At 44.5% G+C, this 20345-nt stretch overlaps 1 protein-coding gene and 1 long non-coding RNA gene across 10 annotated transcripts in view; one reads left to right on the top strand and one right to left on the bottom strand.

The window, feature by feature from the left end:
- The window catches only part of DENND1A (DENN domain containing 1A), a 527315-nt gene that overhangs the window by 410981 nt on the left and 95989 nt on the right, over positions 1-20345 (top strand). The gene's annotated exons all lie outside the window — the stretch shown is intronic.
- Positions 13803-19576, bottom strand: LOC123328643. The gene is made up of 4 exons (XR_006543613.1): positions 19460-19576; positions 19122-19348; positions 18133-18192; positions 13803-13934 (listed from the first exon to the last, which is right to left on the bottom strand). It is a non-coding gene; the product is annotated as an uncharacterized LOC123328643 (long non-coding RNA).

Genomic DNA, 20345 nt, shown 5'->3' with positions numbered 1-20345 from the left:
TCATAAATCTCTGGGCATTGTGCAGCTCCCTTGCTCTTGTGACATTACCATCCTCGGGCAGAGGGCACAAGAAGCAACTCTGGGTAGAGGGAAGGGGTCTGCCAATTTTCTCTGTGTGAGTGAGCCGTAGAGACCCCCATGTTCAAGAGGGTAGCAGGATGCAGCTCAGCAAGGCGTTAAAACCAAATAAAACATTTGTGGGATAGATTTATTATACGTATTTGCCATTGTTGAGCAATTTAGTCATCTTTTTCAAACCAGCTTTACCATTCCTGCACCCTCCTGCCATGGGGGCCCAGTTCATTGTGTAGTGAGAACTTCTGGTTTCAACCTGAGTATGATTAAGAAGAGCTGATACTGAAAAAATGGGGGTTAGTGTGTATTGTATCCCCCCTGTGCACCAGGCACAGTGCTCGACACTATCCATGTGCTCTGTCACTCAGTCCACAGAGATGCTGGGCAGATCGTGGAGGCGTAAGTAGTAGGACCCCTGTTACAGACGAGGACACTGAAAAGCAGAGATTTCGTGCCAGACCTAAGGTCACAGTCTTTGAGTACATGGCTGGGACTGGAGTCCAGTTCTGACTGATTCCAAGGCCTCTGCTCTTTTCACTGCCCTTGCTGTCTCCCAGGAAGAAGGCTGGCTTTTGGCAATACTGGGAAGCCAGATCTCAACTAACACATGGCATTTGGCCAACTCCAGTGTCCTTCAACTGGCTCTCCTGGTGGTTCAGACCATAAAGAATCTGCCTGCAATGCAGGAGACCCGGGTTCGGTCCCTGGGTTGGAAAGATCCCCTGGAGAAGGGGATGGCTACCCACTTAAGTATTCTTGCCTGGAAAACTCCATGGGCAGAGGAGCTTGGCAGGCTACAGTCCATGGGGTTGCAAAGAGTCAGACATGATTGAGCGACTAACACTTTTCACTGTGTCCTTCAACATGTAAGGCCCTTCTTTAAGAAATCATGAAACTTAAGGATTAGTTTAGAAACAATTTCATCCTAATAATAGCATCTTTTGAGTATTACCAGTATACTAAGCCCCAAGCTAAGGGCCATATGAGTAGCACACTTAAAAATAAACTATAAATTAGGTATTATTCTCATTTTACAGATGGGGAAGTTGAGGCTCAGAGAAGGTAAATGACTTGCACAACGTCACACAGCAAGGGGGTTGCAGAGCCAGCATTCAAATCCAGGTCTGATTCTAAACCTCTTTACCACTAGGCTGCTTTTTTGGAAGTGGATGTTCCATATACATGAAAAGCTTTTTCTGTGACTATTCCAGGAAGCTTAATGGCCAATGGAAAATTTTTCTTCCTATTCCTGAGATATTTGTAAAATAATTTAAACCCACACTTTAGTGCATAAAGGAACTGGGGAACTGCATCTCTGCGAGCTGCCTTGGTACACAGAGTCTATGTTTATAGTGAGAACTTTTACTGTAACAGCCCAGTCCTGCACTACATTAGGATGGTAGAACTGTACTTAAAATTTCTTCTTTCTCTTTTTTCCACTCTTTTTTTTTTTCTTTCACTCAGAGAAAGTGGGAGTAAACTACTTTTACTGTAGTTGGTTTAATAAAAAAGTAGAAGAGGGGAGAAACAAAAACTGAACACTTTCTCATAGAAGTGGCATGAATCTTATTCTAAAATCAAGGCTTTATTTTATGTTTTTTTGTAATACTTTACAATTAACACTCTGATTCATTCATTCAAATAAGTTTTATGGAAGACGTACTATGTGCTAGACACTGTGCTGGATTGCAGGCAGAAGAGAAAAGAATAATATACAGGGAAACTTAGAGCCAACAATCTATCTGAAATAATGACTTTATTATCAATCATAGGTCAGAGGTAGGCAGTTCTGTGTCTAGCTAATTGAGCCAACTCATTGATGTCAAGAACCCCATTCTTGGATTCATGAATCTGCTGATCTCAGCTTCCTACCTGTGCCACCAGAACGGCTTTCCTCATGGTCTCAAGATGACTGTGTCACTTCCAGGCATTGCACCCTCACAACAGTCTCAAAAGGCAGAAAAAAGGACCTTCTCTTCCTGATATCTCTTAAGATTCAGAAAACCTTTGCCAGAACCTCTCCTGGTGACTTCTGCTCATGCGTCATTCACCAGAATTGAGTCGCATGCATATGCCCTAAGCAGTCACTGGCAAAGAAATTGAGACCACTGGGCTTGGCTTCAGTGTGAGGACCCACCCCCTGCCTCTGGGATGGGGCCTGAAACACTTGTCCTCACGGAGGAGGGTGAGGGCATGAACAAATCGTGGTTGTGTTAAGAAAGAAAGGAGGAAACAAGGCAGCCCATAGTAGCACCTAGAGACAGATGTCCTCAAGGAGCTTACAGTCTAGTGAAACAGACACAGTAAACAGGAAAGCGGACAGCTAGATCATTTTAAATGTTTCATCTGAGTTGTACGTCAGTGCTTCTACTTCAGATGGAGTGACTGAGGAAGTCTTCTTGGAGCTGACATTTTACCTGAGAGATGAAGAGTGAGAATCAGCCAACCAGGGTGAGTTGAGGCAAGATGTATGAGACAGAGTGAAAGGATGACACCACAACTTGGAGGAGCCAAACCAGGGAGCCCAGGACGTAGCAGGGGAGAAAGCCTGTGGCCTGAGCTGAAGTTAGACATTTAAGCAAGGCCAGATCACACAGTCTTGAAGGTCATGGAAGGGAGTTTGGATTTTACTCAAAGTCTGGAAATCCAGTGAAGGTTTTTAAGACAGGTGTGATGCAGTCAGTTTGGTTTTTTTTGTTTTGTTTTGTTTGTTTCATCATGCTGGCTGCTGGGAGAGGGGCCTTAGTGGAAGCACAGAGAGCAGATAGAAAATCACTGTGATCACCCAGGCAGGAGATGCAGGTGACTTGAACTTGCATGTGGCAGTGGAGACAGACGGGAATGAGTTCTTTTGAGATGGGATCGACAGGACCTACCCGGCACTGTGCTAAGTGTGTCCCCGTGCCTCTTGTCCAGTCTTCTCTGTACTCCTATACAATAGTGTTTTGTTAAGCAAATTATTATGCTCACTTTATAAATAAGAACGTTCCAAGAAGTAGCCTGCACTGGGTCATAGTATTCAGACCAAACCAGAGCAGGGAGGGAGGAGGAAGAGTGTGCCAGATTCTGAGACAAGTAGGCAGGACCAAATCAATTAGTTTTGTGCTGGGATTGTTTTCCTAGACGAAGCTTTTGTTTTTGAGGGTGATATTTTGAGAACTGCTGTCTCCGTGGGAATATCTTAGTTGTGTACAGCAGAGCCATCTCTGCATCTAACATTTTCTTGTTTAACACATGGCTGTCTTTATAATGAGTGCCTTCTTTATGTGGGGTTATCAGAGTAACTCTGAATCTATTTTGCAACTAAATTAATGATATCCAGGAAACATTTATTTGGCTCCTTTTCTATTTATAATATTGTTACCAACTAATTGCCTTTGAATGTTCCTACTTATAGGGTCCTTTGTGCTAGATAAAAATCCGACCTACGTAGGTAAACGCCTAATGCTACTCAGGGCTACCTAGTCACTTACGATGTTTCTCTTCTTGGTATAATGACAGTAGCAGTCATAAAAACACACACCAGGGCAAAGGTCCAGGTTGAAACAACATCCAAAAAATAACAGTGTGTAATGTTTTTTCTGATTGTGAACATAATGTATTTTCATTGTAGAAAATTTGAAAAAGACAGGCAAACATGAGGGGAAAGTGTCTCTTAACATTCCCACCACCCTAAGGCAACCAGCATTCACCATTGGTCTATTTCTTTCCAAATGTTTTTATGCCTTTTTACATAATTGAATGTATATAGTCAGTACATTTGTTTCTTCTTTTGCATGTGGTCTTCATCATAGAGATTTTCCTCAGGTCATGAGATGGTATATAGTGTCTTTGTAAATGGCTATTAATTCCTTTGCCTAGATTTGCCACAATTTACTTAACTGTGCCCCCCTGGAGGGAAATTTAAATTTTTGGTAGTGGAGGTTTGATATGAACAGCTTCGCAAAGAGAAATTCATTGGCATTTGAGTTTTTCCTTAAACTAAGTTCCCAGTAATTTCAGTGTCAGGTTAAAGGATATGCACATCTTTAAGATTCTTGATATACTTCTCATTAAAGAATCAGACTTTCATCCCCATTCCTTCTACCCTTACACTTCCCTCCCCCATAACCTCTCTTTGTTACTTAAAAAAGTAAGCTTCTACATACATTTTTTTTGCATCCTGCTTTTTTTTGCACACAATCTTTTCTGGAGATCAGTCCATCACAGTGTATAGAGATCTTCATTCTTTTCCACAGCTCCCTATTGCTCCACAGAGTGGTTGTGTGTCACAGGTTTTTGCCAGCCAGTACCACGTTGATGTTCTTTGGATGTCGCTGTTAGAGGTCACAATGAGTAACCTTGTACATATGTCGGTTTGTGTTTTTCTAAATATATCTTTGGGATAGATCCTAAAAGCGAGGTTGTCAGGTCAGATGGTAATTGCATATATCATTTTGCTAGATAGTGCCAAATTCCCCTCCATAGGGGTTTCATTTTTTCACATTCCTATCCTGTTACCCCATAGCTTCACCAGTAGACTATATTGCTAACTTATGGATTGTTTCCAGTCGAATGGGTAAGAAGTGATAGCTCAATGAAATTTTATATACATCCATATTATTACAAGTGAGGTTGAATATCTTTTCTTACATTTAAGAGTAATTTGTGGAGTTTTTTTTCCTATAAACTATATGATTTTGTATATTTTACATTAGTTAATTATTCTTTTTCTTCTTTATTTTTAGGAACTTTTTATATATTGGGTTGAATAAGCCTTTTGTTCATGATATAGGTTACAAGTATTTTTTTCAGTCTGGGAATTTTCTAGATGGTTGTTGACTTCAATTTCTTGAATATCATGTATATAGCAGCTCTTTGTCTCTAGATGATTCCTTCTTACCTTTTTCATCCTAGAGAATAGAGGCTTTGGGAATAGATGTTGGGCAAAGCTGCAATGAGATGAGCAGTTTTGCCTTTTCATCTAAGGTGTGGGCAGTATAGGCAATTATCAGCAAGGGTGTGTCCCACTATTCTGTAGTCGTTTGCCTTCCAGGTAGCAGCAAGCACAGTTGTACCGACCAATCCATCCTGTCCGTGAAGCAGCCAGCTAGTCCCTTCCTACCAGTGGGCAAGAGCAGTGCTCTGTGTGTTAACTTTGGAGCCAACTCAGGGCAGCACCAACGGAAAGCAGTACTTCTAGTTCCTTGTGTAACATGGATGCACATTGTCTAACCCCTTTGGGCCTCCATTTCTCCAACAGTAAAAGGAAGATGGGCTGGATTAAGTCTAGTGAATCTTCCAGCTTGGATGTCCTCAGACCGTAGGCCTTAGTTGGCACCTGGCAAGCAGATAAAGAGGTGGAAATCTTGATAAAAATTACAGTGTAGCATCAAGGTATGTAGAAAATCTTCCATTTGTAGCAGTTCTGTTGGATCTCACGTGTCCCGTTGGGAGCAACTCTGAAAAAAGGTATTTCCTTCTTGAAATTTTCAGTAGCTCATGCATACACGGTATATAGAGAACTTAGAAACACCTTTACCACTGAGTCAGTAGTAGATGTGGTTTTCCCACCTGAGTCTCTGACCCCAAAGCCTGAGCTGTTTCCCCTGTGCCAGGCTGATTCTGGGTATGGAGTAAACTAGAAGGCCTGGGCTGCCCTGAGAATCAGAGTCAGCAGAGAAACAAGGCCTGAGTTCTTCCTTCCAGAGTTCAGGTTGGGCCACCACAGAGGTCACCAGAGAAGAAAGACCAAAGGTGACAGGCCTCAGAGTGACGTTTCAATGGAAATAAGCTTGAGTGGCCCAAGTTCCTGTAGCTCATTCAGAGAAGAGCCACAATTATATGGAGGTCATTCTCTACTTTCCAGAATACCAGAAATGTTTTAAAATATGGCAGCATATCTTCTTCAAATCACCTAAACTGCACAGCAGTGAGGCAGACACACTTCCAGGCATCTTCACGTCTCATTTAATTTAATCCTCACAGTATTCCTTAAGGTATGTATCATTATCCCCATTTTCCAGCTTAAGAAACCGAGTCTCAGAGAGATGAGGTAATTTGGCCAAGATCACATAACTGTTAATGGCAAAGCTAGTATTAGAACCAACGTCTGCTGGCTCCAAATCTGCTGCTCCTTCCACTGTTCCAAGCTGCCTACAGTTCTTTATTGTTGCCAACCAAACTTACATATACCCTTTCTGGGGCCACCCCACACATTTGGGCGTCTTCCAGTCACATCATTTGTTTCTGGCTCCTGCTTTATTGAGATCCACAGAGCTCTGTCATTCCCGGCTGCGGGAGTAACTGGTAGGCCTGTGCAGCAAGGAAGGAGTGCCGAACAGAGAAGCGAAGGAACTCTAGTCCCCATGGTGCTGAGAAGGACACTCACCTTTCCTCATTTGAATCTATAAGTCCACATCCCAGGATGCTGTTCTTGCCCGAGATCTGCGTCTGTAGAGGCCTTCAAGCTTTCAAGTGAAGTGAGCCGAGTGCCGGCCCATTCACTCGCACCCCACTCCCATGGCCAGGGGCCATGCTCCCCCTCGAAGCCAGCACAAGGCAAGGTCCTCATGGGGCCAGGCCCTCTGCGTTCACAGAGGAAAAATGAAAGTTGCTTTATTCCCCGGTTTCTTCATAGCTCCCATTATGCCGAGAGGGCTCCACAGTGAGGAGCCAGGGCTGTGATATTTCTGCTTCAGTGTGAGAGATTCATATGTTTGACTAATCAATTCTTCGGCACTGACTTCCCGGCCTGCATTTTGTTCTCTTGCTTTTGATCGTCTGTTTGCCTTTTTGCCATTCTGCTGGCTCTTGTTTGGCGCTTTTATTTTCCAGGAACACTTTGCCCTACTCGATCCTCTGTGTTCCTCTCTCTCCCTTTGTCATTTTCCTCTCTGATTTTGGTTTCCCTTGTGATTGACCGCACACAGCTTCCACACGCGAGCAAAGTGGAGACCCTCAAGTCACAAGGCCCTGACAGCTGCTGGGTTTTGTTGTGAGAGCCAAATGACCCCAGACTACAGCCAACCCCCAGACCCCTGGCCCAGCCACGCTGCAGCCCTCTGCCTCTCCTGTCCGCATCCCAGCCTCACCCTGCAGCATCCATCGCTGGCATTGGCTTGAGCTCTGCGGTTCACAAAGCCCTCCTAACACACACAGCCAACTGTCAGGGAAGAGGTGCAAGTACCAGTTTTGGTTACATTCCTCAACTAAAGAGACAGGGAATTGAATGTAAGAGGTGACTTTCCCAGTGTCCAAAGCTTGTCAGCGACCAAGCAGGGGCCAGAGCTGGGTCTGTGCGGAAGCGGGGCCTCCTCCTACTGCTCTGCTGCTACAGCTGCACGTTGCAGCTGGGGACTCTCTCCTCTGAATTTTCTGGTTCCAGTGCTTTTTCAAGTTTGAGAATGTGCTAAGACAACATTATGATAACTGGAAATTCAGTATATCTGTCTTTTTTTCTCTATTATTTTAAACCTTTTAAAGATAATTTCGGGCTTCCCTGGTAGCTCAGATGGTAAAGCGTCTGCCTGCAAGGCAGGAGACCTGGATTCGATCCCTGGGTCGGGAAGATCCCCTGGAGAAGGAAATGGCAACCCACTCCAGTACTCTTGCCTAGAAAATTCCATGGACAGAGGAGCCTGGTAGGCTACAGTCCATGGGGTCACAAAGTGTCAGACACGACTGAGCTACTTCACTTTCTTTCTTTACAAGATAATTTCACACTTCGCACTTTAGCTGGTTCCACTTTTGTTACCTTTGACCCTTCCTTGGTATTTATTCAGATATTCATGGTACCTTAGCTTTGATCTCTGGTTAAGAGAATCAATAACTTTTAAAATAATCGTTTTACCTCACTGAAGATATAGTTAGTGAATTACATGTATGTGGGTGTCCACTTTTTTATGTGTCAAAAGACTGTGGCACAATTATATGAAAATAGTAAAGGGAAGTGATTTACCATCATATCAAATTACCCACTGTGAAGTTGCAGAAACGGCTCATTTTATGACATTTTCCAGAACAGAACGTTTCGCAGAAGATGGGAAAATGTAGAGAGAACTATATGGATGTTGTCTTAGAATTTATGAACCATGAATGATGCATTTAATTTGAAATGGCTGTATTTTCTGTAAGCATGTATGAATGCAAATTTCAAAGACAGTGCTGGAATCTGACTCGCCCCTCTCAGGTGCAGACGTTGTCAGCGCTGAAAATAAAGCACACTGTGCCTTCTGACGAAACTCTGCCACTTTCCCAGTTTCTTTATAGGAGCCATGTCGAGTATAACGCTGGCTCTGGACTTGCCAAATCTAGCTGAGAGAGTAATTTCTTCATTAGCTTCATCCCTCTTAGCCTGTGTTATTTGGGAGCTGTCAGGTAATGTCATCATTAACCCATTGCTGATGTGCTTCAAAAAAAATGCAGAAACTCTAGATGAATTTCGGTGCTAGAACTTGAAAGACGAAAAGCGAGTTGTTTTCTGAGTAAATATGTTTTATGGAGAAAGCAAGTAAAGCCAAATGAAACTTCACAGTGGACATGAAAACTGTCTTTTGACTCTCTGACACTTATTTTAAGTTCCAATATTTTTGAGAAAAGAAATAGTAATACTATATTTATATTTTCCTGCCTTAATCCATTTGGGGGAGAAAAATCATAACCTCACATAATCAACTTGAATGGCTCTCAGCCTAGAACCTTGCATGTAAACACATAATGAGTTAATAACATACTTAATCATGACTAATGTTATCCTCAGTTATAATAAAGATGCCAATTTTTAAATTTGGATCATTCACTGCATCAGATAGGTAGGCCATCTTTCTGTACTAATAGATAATATGATCTATTTTAGAACTCCCTTAGGGACACAGTGTAGTAGTGTCGTTTGAGTCACTGAGTCGTGTCCGACTCTTTGCGACCCCACAGACTGTAGCCTGCCAGGGGCCTCTGTCCATGGGATTCTCCAGGCAAGAATACTGGAGCGGGTCACCATTCCCTTTTCCAGAGCGTCTTCCTGACCCAGGGGTCAAACCTGGGTCTTCTACATTGCAGGCAGATTCTTTACTGTCTGGGCTACAGGAAGTCCTTGGGATACAAGTTATAGGAAAAAATGGTAGTGGTTATAGATTTATTCTCCTCCTCTTGGTCACCCATATCAAAATGTTATGTGTTTCTTTTTTAAAGAGTATATAGAAATTTTGAACCATCTGTGGGTTCTAAAGTTTAAATGTGTGTTTATTCTGTTTGTCCAGAAAGGAACACCTCTTTGTGAACTTAAGCCTGGATTGAAGGCTATGTGACCCTGGACAAATAACATACCCTCTCTGAGCCTGTTTCATCCTTTATGAAAGGGCTTTGCTTATCCTTACCTCAGTTGTTATGAGGACAGAGATGGAAAAATTTATTAACAGTAATCATAATAATAGCCCTTACTCTGCCAGGCATTCTGAAAGCACTTGACGCATATTATTCATTTATCTTCACACCCTGTGAGGTGAGGCTATTCAGTATTATTTTTCCTGTTGAACAGATGAGGGAACTAAAGTACAGAAAGCTCAAGTGACTTGCCCAGAGTCCTTGCTCTTAATCACCATTCTGTGCTGTCACTCAGAACCTGGCTTGCAGTAAGTGCTTGTTGATAAGTCTGGAACCTGTCAGCTCAGGTGTCTGAAGGGCATACACTCATGCTCGCTGAGGGGCAGTGGCATGATTATGGCTCCCTGCCTGCTCTTCTCCAACACAGGGCCTTGTCTAAGGGAAGCCATGCTTGCTGCTGGCTAGAAGAACTAGCACCTCTGACCCAAGGCCATCTGGGATCATCATGTCACTGGGGAATCTTTAACTAGTCTATTTCTAAATTTCAAAGCAAGCTTGGGCTATATTTACAGCGTTTAACATATGAAAAATCACTGGGAAAGTGGGCTTTTAAGTGGAACGGTTGTGTAATGGAATATTTCACGTTCCGGTTCAGCCATAAAGCTCAGGGCTGATAAACAAAGCATCTGAAGCCAAATGGCTCCTCATCTGACCCCAATTAAAATAAAGATTTCATTCCATTCTGTCCTGACAAAGAGGAACATATTGTTGCCTTTAAGGGAGTTTGGTTTAGTTAATGAAAGAATTTTATTTCATTTTTCCCCCCAAATACAATATCTAATTAAATAAGATTCAATTTGTTAAGACTTCTGGTAGAGACATGTTAACTCTTTTAAAGCTGTGTGCCTACATGCCTCAAGATGTGGAGGGTACTTACAAATCCTACTTCACACTCCATTGTCTAAAGAAATAAACCCAAGTCACTGTGAAGGCAAACATTATCTTCTCCAACAATTATCTGTTTACACATCTATTACAGCAACCTGTGTATGTAGGTAGCATGGATTCTGTATAAAATAGCACATATTTACATAAAGTTCTGTTTCCTTAAAGGCATTTGTACTTGTACATATTGTAATTTACCAATCACCATAGATCTGTCCATATAGAATATCTCATGCGGGAGTCGTAGCTGTTAAAATATGTTAGGTAACATAAGTTGCGTATTGATGCCAAATTATCACGGAGTTCCTTCAGAGTTATATTGAAGAAATATGTGACTGCCATCATTCAACACTGATCGTGAGCACCAGCCAGCGCTTTGGAGGTGCGGGGCGGGGTGGGCGTGGCTTTCCTTGTCTCCTGCTGTCACTGCTCTTTTGGAGCCTTTTCTGTATGTGCCACAGCTCATGACCGTTGAGTCCATGATGACCAGGCAGCACATTTTGGCGCCAATGCAGAGAAGTTCTCTTCAGCTTAGCTAGGCATGAGGAGGCAGTTGGATCTCAAGACGGTGGTCAGTCATGTCTGTACCCCTGAGGATTGCCTGTATAGCCCACAGTGCTTCAGGGAAGGAGGGCTGGCCTGGGCATCAGGACAGCTGCCCTTGGGAGAGCCCCTCTCTCCTCTGGGCTCTGGTTTCTTCATCTTTAAAATGATGAGCAGGGTCAGCAGATCTTTGAAGGCCCGTTGGCCCTGCTTTTCTCAGATTCTGTAGTCAGTAGAGCAGAAAGTACATGATGCTTTTAAATCCACTAAGAATTTATAGTCAGATGCTAAGGATTTATGTTCTGAGAAATAAAAAGTCTTTAAGTCTATAAAACCTAAGGCATTTAGACCACATTTTTTAAAAATCCTGTTACTTTGCATGCAATGGCTCTTTCTTACTGAATGGTAAGCATTTACTCAGCATAACTGAGCACCTAACCTGTGACGGCCTGGTGCCAGGTGTACAAAGGTAGGTCATTCATGGCCTTGCCCTGTAGGGGCTTATCTCCTGTGGTGGGGGCTGCAGTATATGTGAAAAGCAAGCCGAGGTCATCCCTTTGTTAAAATGGATCCTTATAGCGTACTCTTTGGAGAGAGGTGGAGGATAAAAGAGATGGGACGAGGGGCAGTTGTCACAGAAGAAGAGATATTTGGGCTGGATCTTGAAAGGCAAGCACAGTTTCACCAAATGGAGAAGGCAGGAAGAGAGGGTGCAACATACTGGAGCAAAGCCATGAGTTCTGCACTATTAAAACATGGCAATAGGCTGAGGAAGGGCCAGAGGGAGGGGCAAAACTAGAACAAAAGTCTTGTGGAAAGTCTCAGGCTCTTGGTTCCATTCTAAGGAGCATGCCCAGTGTTTTTCAAACTGGTAATGGGTGTTCTTCTAATAAAGGGGGTTCTGTGGCCAAGAGACACTGGGAATACAGTTGACTCGATTCACTTCTTGGAAGTACACTGTGTACAATAAAGACTCCACATGCTCAGCAATTACTCATACTGAACTTGGTTTAACCCAGTGTTTCTCAGATTTCTTTAACCATCAAACCCTTCTGAGGCAGAAGTCCTTCTGATGCTGTGGAGCCAACTTTAGGACGTAGAGCCAACTTTAGGACGTAGAGCTTGAGGTGGGGAGTCCCACTAGAGAGCTGCAGTCAGTAGAAACAGAAGGTCTGGTCAGCATTTTAGAAAGATTAGTCTGGCCTGGAGAAGAAACTAGAGTTGGGGGAGAATGAAAGGGAGCGTCACCAGTATCTGAAAAGTATTCAAGGTGCGTTTTAAGGAGAGCCCCCCTCTGGGACTTCCCTGATGACCCAGTGGTTCTGTGCTTCCAATGCAGGAACCACAAGTTCAATCCCTGGCTGGGGAACTAAGATCCCACATGCCATGTGGCATGGTCAAATTTTTTTAAAAAAGGAGAACCCTCTCTTATTACAATCCACATCTCTATGCATTTGGGGCTTCCAGGAGTCCTTCAAACAGGAAACCAGCTGGATGCCAATAGTCAAAGTCATCTGCCTGGCAGCCATGCCAGGGCCCACAGATAGAGTTGGTGATGACACAGGATGGGCTGGGGGTTAGGAGGTTGAAGGCAGAAGATGAAGACTGATGCTAAAGGTTTCCCTGGTTCCCTGAAGCCATTTGTTGGGGGCCTACTATGTGCCAGTCCTTGAAACCATCTGACAGGTATTGGAATTGTTCCACTTTGATGAGTAAGGAGAAAGAAGCATGGAGAGAGTGGTTGACTGTCCCAAAGTCACATGGCTGATGGCCCTCAAACCCATCCAACTGGCTTCTAAGTCCATTATCTTCACACTGAACTGTACTGCCTGCCCCAGAAAGCCTCCATTTAAGAGCACTGACTGTCTGCCAGGCACTATGCAAGTCACCTTACATGCATTACTTAACTCAAGGTAAGTGGTGTTGTCCCTGTTTAGTCGATGAGCAAACTAAGACTTTGCTTAGTAGCCAGGGTCACAACTAGATATTGCAAAGTCAGGAGCTGAACTTCAGTCAGTCTGCTCACTACTCCCTGTTAAGAATTCTAAGGAAGTTGTTTAAAAAATTGCTCAGAAGTATTTCTCTATAGACCTTTTAGAAATTTTGTGGGCTTTATTTTTTGTGTAACAATACTCTGGCTCTGACCTAAGTTGAGCCTAATGGTTAGGTCCTGGCCTTGCTATTGAAAATGAGAAACCCACATTTGAATGAAGATGTTTTTTCTTTAATTCAGCACATGTTGCTGCTGCTGCTGCTGCTGCTAAGTCACTTCAGTCGTGTCCGACTCTGTGCGACCCCCATAGACGGCAGCCCACCAGGCTCCCCTGTCCCTGGGATTCTCCAGGCAAGAACACTGGAGTGGGTTGCCATGTCCTTCTCCAACGCATGAAAGTGAAAAGTGAAAAGTGAAATCGCTCAGTTGTGTCCGACTCTTTGCGACCCCATGGACTACAGCCTACCAGGCTCCTGTTCATGGGACTCTCCAGGCAAGAGTACTGGAGTGGGGTGCCATTGCCTTCTCGCAGCATATGTTATCAAGCCCTTATTCTAGTCCTGCTACTGAGCTCAGAACTGGAGGCTTGAGCATGAGTTGAAACCCTGCCTTTGTCCTTACATGTGGGAGAGACGTGTGGAGAACTCTCAGCACAACGTGTTAAGCGCTGTTACTGAAGCCTGTTCAGGGAACCCAGAAGAGGAGTTAGGGCAGGCTTCACAGGAAGTGTGACTGTAGTGGGTTTTAAAGGGTGTATAGGAGTCTGCCAGACTCTGAAGGGAAAACATGTCTGAGTTTATTTTTCTTCCTTGGCTTGAATGTTGATGATCCAGTTAAGAACAATAGCAGGATTCATGGAGAGCTTGAAGTTGGTGCTCTTGGTGCTTTGATTTGCTTTTAAGAAAATCTAATCCCACCTATCTGCCAACCTGACACAACTGGAACCATGAGACCTGGAGACCTGCAGAGGCCTTCCACACCCATCCTTTCTGAGTGTCATTTACAAACGTTTGTTCATTCAGACGCCATGGTGTATTCAGGTGATCTGCTTCATTTAAAATCATACAGATGATGAAACCTAGGGGGAAAATAAGTAAATGTTTAGGCTTTCTGCTTTTTTTATAATTAAATTCATTTGTTTTTAATTGAAAGATAATTGCTCTACAGTGTTGTTTTAGTTTCTGCCGTATATCAAAATGAATTCAGCCATAGGTATACCTATATCCACTCCCTCCTGAACCTCTTTCCCTAGCCTACCCTTCTAGGTCATCACAGAGCCCCGGTTTGAGTTCCCTGAGTCACAGAGCAAATTCCTGTTGGCTGTCTACTTTACATATGGTGATGTATCTGGTTCCATGTTACTCTTTCATACATCCCACCCCCTCCTTCCTTCCCCTGCCCCGTGTCCATAAGTCTGTTCTCTATGTCTGTGTCTCCACTGCTGCTCTGTATATAGGTTCATCACTAGTCTTTCTAGATTCCATATGTATGCATTAATATACTGTATTTGTTTTTCTCTTTCTGACTTACTTCACTCTGTATAATAGGCTCTAGGTTCATTGACTTCATTAGAACTGACTCAAATGCATTCCTTTTTATGGCTGAGTAATATTCCATGTATATATGTACCACAGCTTCTTTACCCATTCATCTGTCAGTGGACATCTAGGTTGCTTCCATGTCCTAGTTATTATAAATAGTGCTGCAGTTGAACTTTGGAGTACTTGTGTCTTTTTCAATTTTGGCTTCCCAGGTTTTATGCTTTTTAATTAAACTTTCCCCTGCCGTGTAGGCGGACTGACTGGAATAAGTGTAGGACTTTTGCTTGCCCAAGTGTGAATGGAGGATGCTTGCTCTGTGCTGGAGTCCGAGGGCGCAGAGAGGGGAGGACCCACATCCTGCTTGGCCTGGTACTCAGAGTTGAGTAGAGGAGTCAGACGTGTTTACTGTCAACAAGAAGTACCCTGAGGCACTCTGCTGAGGAGGTGACTGAGCTAAGGCTTGAGGGATGAATTACCACCATCCCTCAACCTGTAAGCAGGAGAAAATGGTTAGATAAAATTAGAGGATCCTCTTATGGTTTGTGGTTTTATCCCCATACTTCAGATGAGGAAACCAAGTATTGGAAATGGCTAAGTGATTTGCCTAAAACCACACATCTAGTAAATGAATGAGCCAGGAGTTAAACACCAGCCTGTTGGGCCACAAAGCCCTGGCCCACTTCATTATACCTTCACATCTTTACTGAGTACCTTTCTGTGTCCAAGCTCCTGGATATTTTGAATAGAGTCTTTGCTTTAATGGTAGTTAAAACTCTTTTCACAAAAGAAAAATTGTTGACCTTTGGTAAGACACAGCATGGAGAGAAAAGATGGACAAAACAAAGGAGAACAAGGGAAACCTGGACTCGAACTCCAGCTTTGCTCCTGGCTAGCACACTGATGATCTTAAACAGTTCATGGTGGCTCAGATGGCAAAGAATCTGCCTGCAGCACAGGAGACCCTGCACTGATCCCTGGGTCAGGAAAATCCCTTAGAGAAGGACATGGCAGCCCATGTCAGTATTCTTACCTGGACAATTCTGTGAACAGAGGAGCCCGGCAGGCTACAGTCTGTGGAGTCACCAGAAGTTGGACATGACTGAGCAGCTAACACTTGTTCCCCTGAGCCTCCTTAGTAAGACAGGGTGATCATTCCTGCCTTGCAGGGATGGTGGTAGACACTGAATGTGAGATCCATGTAAAGTGAGCCTGTGCAAGTCACATAGTAGGTGCACTGTCAATGGTGTGTCCTCCTTCCCCACCCTCCTGTGTTGTACAGAACTCTTTTTTATCATAGGAACTTCAAGCAGTTATTGCACTCAAAGCTTTGCATGTTTAATCCATCTCTTAGTTGTCAGCATCTAAATTCTTCTATTAAAAGTTTCTTTCTGACATGAACCCTAAAATTGCACACATCATGTTTCATGCCCTGTACATCTCTCTGTCCACTGAAGCCTCCTTACACAGTAATTACAACCTCTCCCTCTCTCAGCATGAGGTCCGGGTTGATGAGGCAACTGCTACTTTTGTGGTATTGCATATAAAATCAATGTCCCATTTCCCAAGGCTTGGGTGGGACTTAACTTGAGAAGTGGAATTGTTGGGTTTTTTGTTTTGGTTTGGTTTTTGTTGTTTTAGGTGGAAGGGAGATGGGTCTATGGAAATAAAACTAGAAACAGCCAGTATTTGTATGGTGAGCCATGGAAGTCAGCATCGACACACTTCATTTTTACAACTGGAATAATGCCCACGAAGCACTCGCCTATGCTGCTGAGAGAGTATGGAAGCAGCGTGGCAGTTCACATCAAGAGCCATAAAGATATTCAGGCTCTGTTGGATTCAGCAAGCTTCTCTTGAGTCACTCTGCCTGCTGGGCCCTACGCGAGGTGGCCATGCACATGCTCAGGTGAAGGAAGTCAGCCTGGGAGTCCTGTTGCAGCACAGCATTTCCATCGCAGTGTTGGTGGGTACCGTGCTAGAGGGAAGCGTGGGGGTTGTGGAGCCACACAGAAATCTTACCAACCCTGGCTCAGGAAAGGGACGTTGGGACTCCGTGTTGAAGGTGTCACTCAAGAATCAAGGAATATTTGTCAAGGGACCCACCATGGAAGTGTGCATTGCTGTGTGGCTGGAACATACCAGAGGAGGCAGGGGAACGATGGGGGGTGCACGTTACGGTCCTCCACCCAAAAATGAGTTTGATTTCAGCACAGTGCAGCCAGCCCCACCAAGACAGTTCTCACCAAGGGCATGGACAACACATGGCTGCAGCTTTATCTCATGTGCTCCAGTGCATCAATAATGGTGTCCTAATAGCAGCTTCTAATTAAATTTTATCACAGTCCTGAATGTACCGCTGACCTGCACACTCTTCCAAGTGGGTCTGACTCATAGGACATTTGTGCAATTCTGCAGATTTGAAGAGGTATTTATTCTCATTTTTGCCTTCCCAGGCTGGCAGAAGTTCTAATTTGTGTAAGGCAGCTTTGGTAATTAACAAAATGTGTTCTATGGACTAAAGCGGGAAAACTCAGGACTGGGCCATCTCGCACTGTGTACTTTTGTGCTTAAGCTGTGAATACTAGTGAAATCCTTAAAATGAAGACCTGTTTGTGTTAAAAATCAAAAGAACCCATGCTGAATGTGTCTTGTTCAAAATCACTTGATGAAGTTGAGCTTTTTGAACTCTGACTAGTACTTAATTTTAGCTACTTTTTTGTTTAAAACACCAGGGAAAGCAGTGAAGCTTTCAGATCTTTAAATTTCTTTTTTTTTGGGGGAGAGATGACAGTGCTTCTCTAAAGTTTGTTTCTTACCTTTCCACCTTTGAACAATTGATTTTGATTAGAAGCATTACACCCAGCATTTACTTTGACATCCCTGAGTACAAACAGTCATTTTAATGATTTTTTTAAAAAACAAAACCATGACAGGGACATCAATCCTTTGCCTGGTGTATGAAGGCCTGGTATATTAATTGGCTGTCAGATTCTGAAGAAATAATGGATTAATGTGCTTGATCGTAACGCTCTGTTCAGAGACTGAAGTTTGATCCTGATGTCCCCAGTCTCTCTGCTTAATGCAATTACAGATATGCATCCAGGACATTTGAGTGGATTGCATTTCATTAATATGATTTGAGCGGACAACATTAGGCTGCTGTCGGGTCTTCTCTGACAGCTAATTACTAGAATGAAGCGTGTATACCGCTAAGGAACAATGGTGCCCTTAGTGGGGCCATTAAAACAATAGAAAAATAGTGCTTAGAGTCATGGGCCAAGAAGATGGCTCAGAGGGGGACATTAGAAGGTAAGAAATGGACAGGAACTGGAGAGGCCTCTGATAGCAGGACTCTGGCTTGGCTTTGAAAGAATCCAAGTCTAACCTCTTGTCCTTCTGTTGGGACATTACTTGCTTATTACTGGTCAGGGGTTCTTAGGGGTATGTAAGTGTCATGATCTCTGACCATGTACATCTGATATTTTGTCCCTCTCCTTTGCCTCCTCCCCAGCTTCCCCCACCTCAGGGTGTTTTTCATAGTGGAGAAAGTGGCAATTTGGAACACCCACGGTTTATTAAATAATTTCTTTGAGAAGAAAAAGGGGCTTTGTCTTTGAGGTTGTGACTTGGGCAATGGGCCATTCGAATGTCTGCCCATGGAGGGAAGAGGTGCAGAGTATTCATGAAAGTGTATCCTCCGAGGGCTATTCCCAGCTCCCAGAATGCCCAGCTTACCTAAGACCATCCATTTGAGAAGCACTCAGCTGACTCCCACTGTGTGCCCAGCACTGCTGCCTGTTGGTGATAAAAAGATGAATAAGGTACAGCCCCTTGTGCCCAAGCTCAAGTCCTGTGAAGTAGTTAGACATTAAAAATAAATATATATATGCGAATGAAACAGTGATGGGTTGAGATAGATGGATGTATAGAAGTATGAAAAAAAGTCTGAAGACTTCTCAGAAGACAAGGTAACATATGAGATGGATCTTAAAAGATAAGTAGAAGTTTGCTAACAAGTTAGGAGGTGAGGTGGAGCTTCTAGAGAGAGGGCAGCTGTTCAGAGGTGAGGAAATGAGGTTGTCAAACTGTGTATCCTTTGTAGAGAGGATCTGGCTTGATGACCTGTTGAGGACAAATTCTTAGCTGTAATTGTCTGTCCAGGCTCCCCCAGCTGCCGGGGAGCATCACCACTAGGAGCCACCCTCACAGGAGGCCAGCTTCCAGGCCCTGTGTCCACCACGCAGCTTCAGCTTCCTTTGCAGCAGCAGTAAAAAAAAAGCTGGTATTACTGGCTAAGTAGGAAGCTCTGGGGATCCAGCCTCATCTTTGGCACCTCTTCCCACAGTACAAGGTGACATGAAAATTCCTGGCATTGAAGCAGCTGTCAGCTGAGAGACCCTCAGGCCTGGCCCACTCAAATGCGCTCTGCCATCCCACCAGGAGAGGTGAAGAGCCCCTGGCTGCCTGCCCAGATCCCCTGTTTCCCAGGAGGTAGCACCCCTATTGGAGGGGATTTCCCTAGAAACCTTTGCAGAACACGTTTAGAGACAGATTATCCCAGCTCCTCACCACACCCAGGATGTCTCCTTCTCTTTTAAACTGCCATCAGGAGAGAGAACCAGAAGCTGTTCATGAAGTGATGGTGGTACAAGCAGTCATCCTCCCATGCCCCAGCCTCCACTCTCCCACCTCAAGCCGTTTTCCACACCCTGTCCTCCTCCCACCTGTAACCCTTCAGCAGTTCCTCATCGCCCAGCAGTGCTTCTCAGGTACCCCTAAGGCAGAGTGCCCAACTTTAACCCCTGGAAATCAGATCTCTGGTCCCAGCCGAATTCCTTCAGGGATTCCTGTTGGAAGCACCAGACTGGACTGCACAGCATAGAAACTCTCCTCGGGGTCCTGGCTTGTACCGGGCGCTCCGTGAAATCTCGGGTGAAGGGATATCTGAAACCTAAGAGAATTAGGGAGGGGAGGGAGTTATCACTGTGATGACACCACCCTCTGCGTCACCCCTCTTTGCCATAATGGCAGTTCCAACGCTCAGACCAGGGAGTCACCTCACCTTTTTTTCCGCTTTCTGTATTCCGAGTGATCACTTCAACAGGAGGAACATGGGGCTAAGCAGAGTGCCTGGGAACAGATGCATGAATAACCCGAGTCCCTCCCTCCCCTACTGCCCACAGTTGTGGAATATGGCTGACAGCCCCGCCCTGCCTCCCTCAAGGCTCCGATGCCGTCAGTTCAGGGAGGGTGGGCTTCCTGGGTCCTCACACCATCCCTGGTGCATCACCCGGTGACTGGGAGAGCAGTGCGGGGGTGAAGGGCAGTCCTTGCGAGGAGCCTGGGGATGAGGGTCCCACCTGGGAAGGCTGCTGCTGCCCACCTGAAGCCCGCTGCGGGGCGCTGAGCAAGTCTGTGGCCTCATCACAAGTTTCTCAGGTGGCTGCCTGTGTGCTGTTACTGCCTGAGAAACTCCATGGGCAAGCACAGAGGCCCCTGCCTTCTCTGAATTTTATTTGCTAATTTCTCTATGGGTAACACAGCCCTGCCAAGACCTGTTTCCCTCCTATTACCTGGCTGGCGTTTTCCTAATGGCTCCTTTCCTAATGATGCTCAAACAAAGACACGATGGTGGAGGGTAATGCACCACTCCTGCCTCTCACTCCCCGGTCATTCTTGCTAACAGGCTCAGCCTTGCTTCACAGTCATTATCACATGTCGCACTGTCTTTGGGATGCAGAGATGATTTGCCAGCTCCATAATGCTTCATTTTTACTAAAATGAAGGCAGGGACCAAAAAAAAAAAATTCTTGTATTAAAAAATGTACACTTACTCCTGGCAGATCTGATCTTAAAACCCTTCTGTGCCCCCCAAGTCTTAGAGGATAGTGTCTCAACTCCTTGTCCTAGCATCTAAGGCCTTCATGATCTGGCCAGCGATTGCCTCC

This window comes from Bubalus bubalis, chromosome 12 (assembly GCF_019923935.1).
Source record: "Bubalus bubalis isolate 160015118507 breed Murrah chromosome 12, NDDB_SH_1, whole genome shotgun sequence".
Classification (NCBI taxonomy): domain Eukaryota; kingdom Metazoa; phylum Chordata; class Mammalia; order Artiodactyla; family Bovidae; genus Bubalus; species Bubalus bubalis.
The sequence above is the reverse complement of the archived record's forward strand: the minus strand, read 5'-3'. Positions and strand labels throughout refer to the sequence as shown.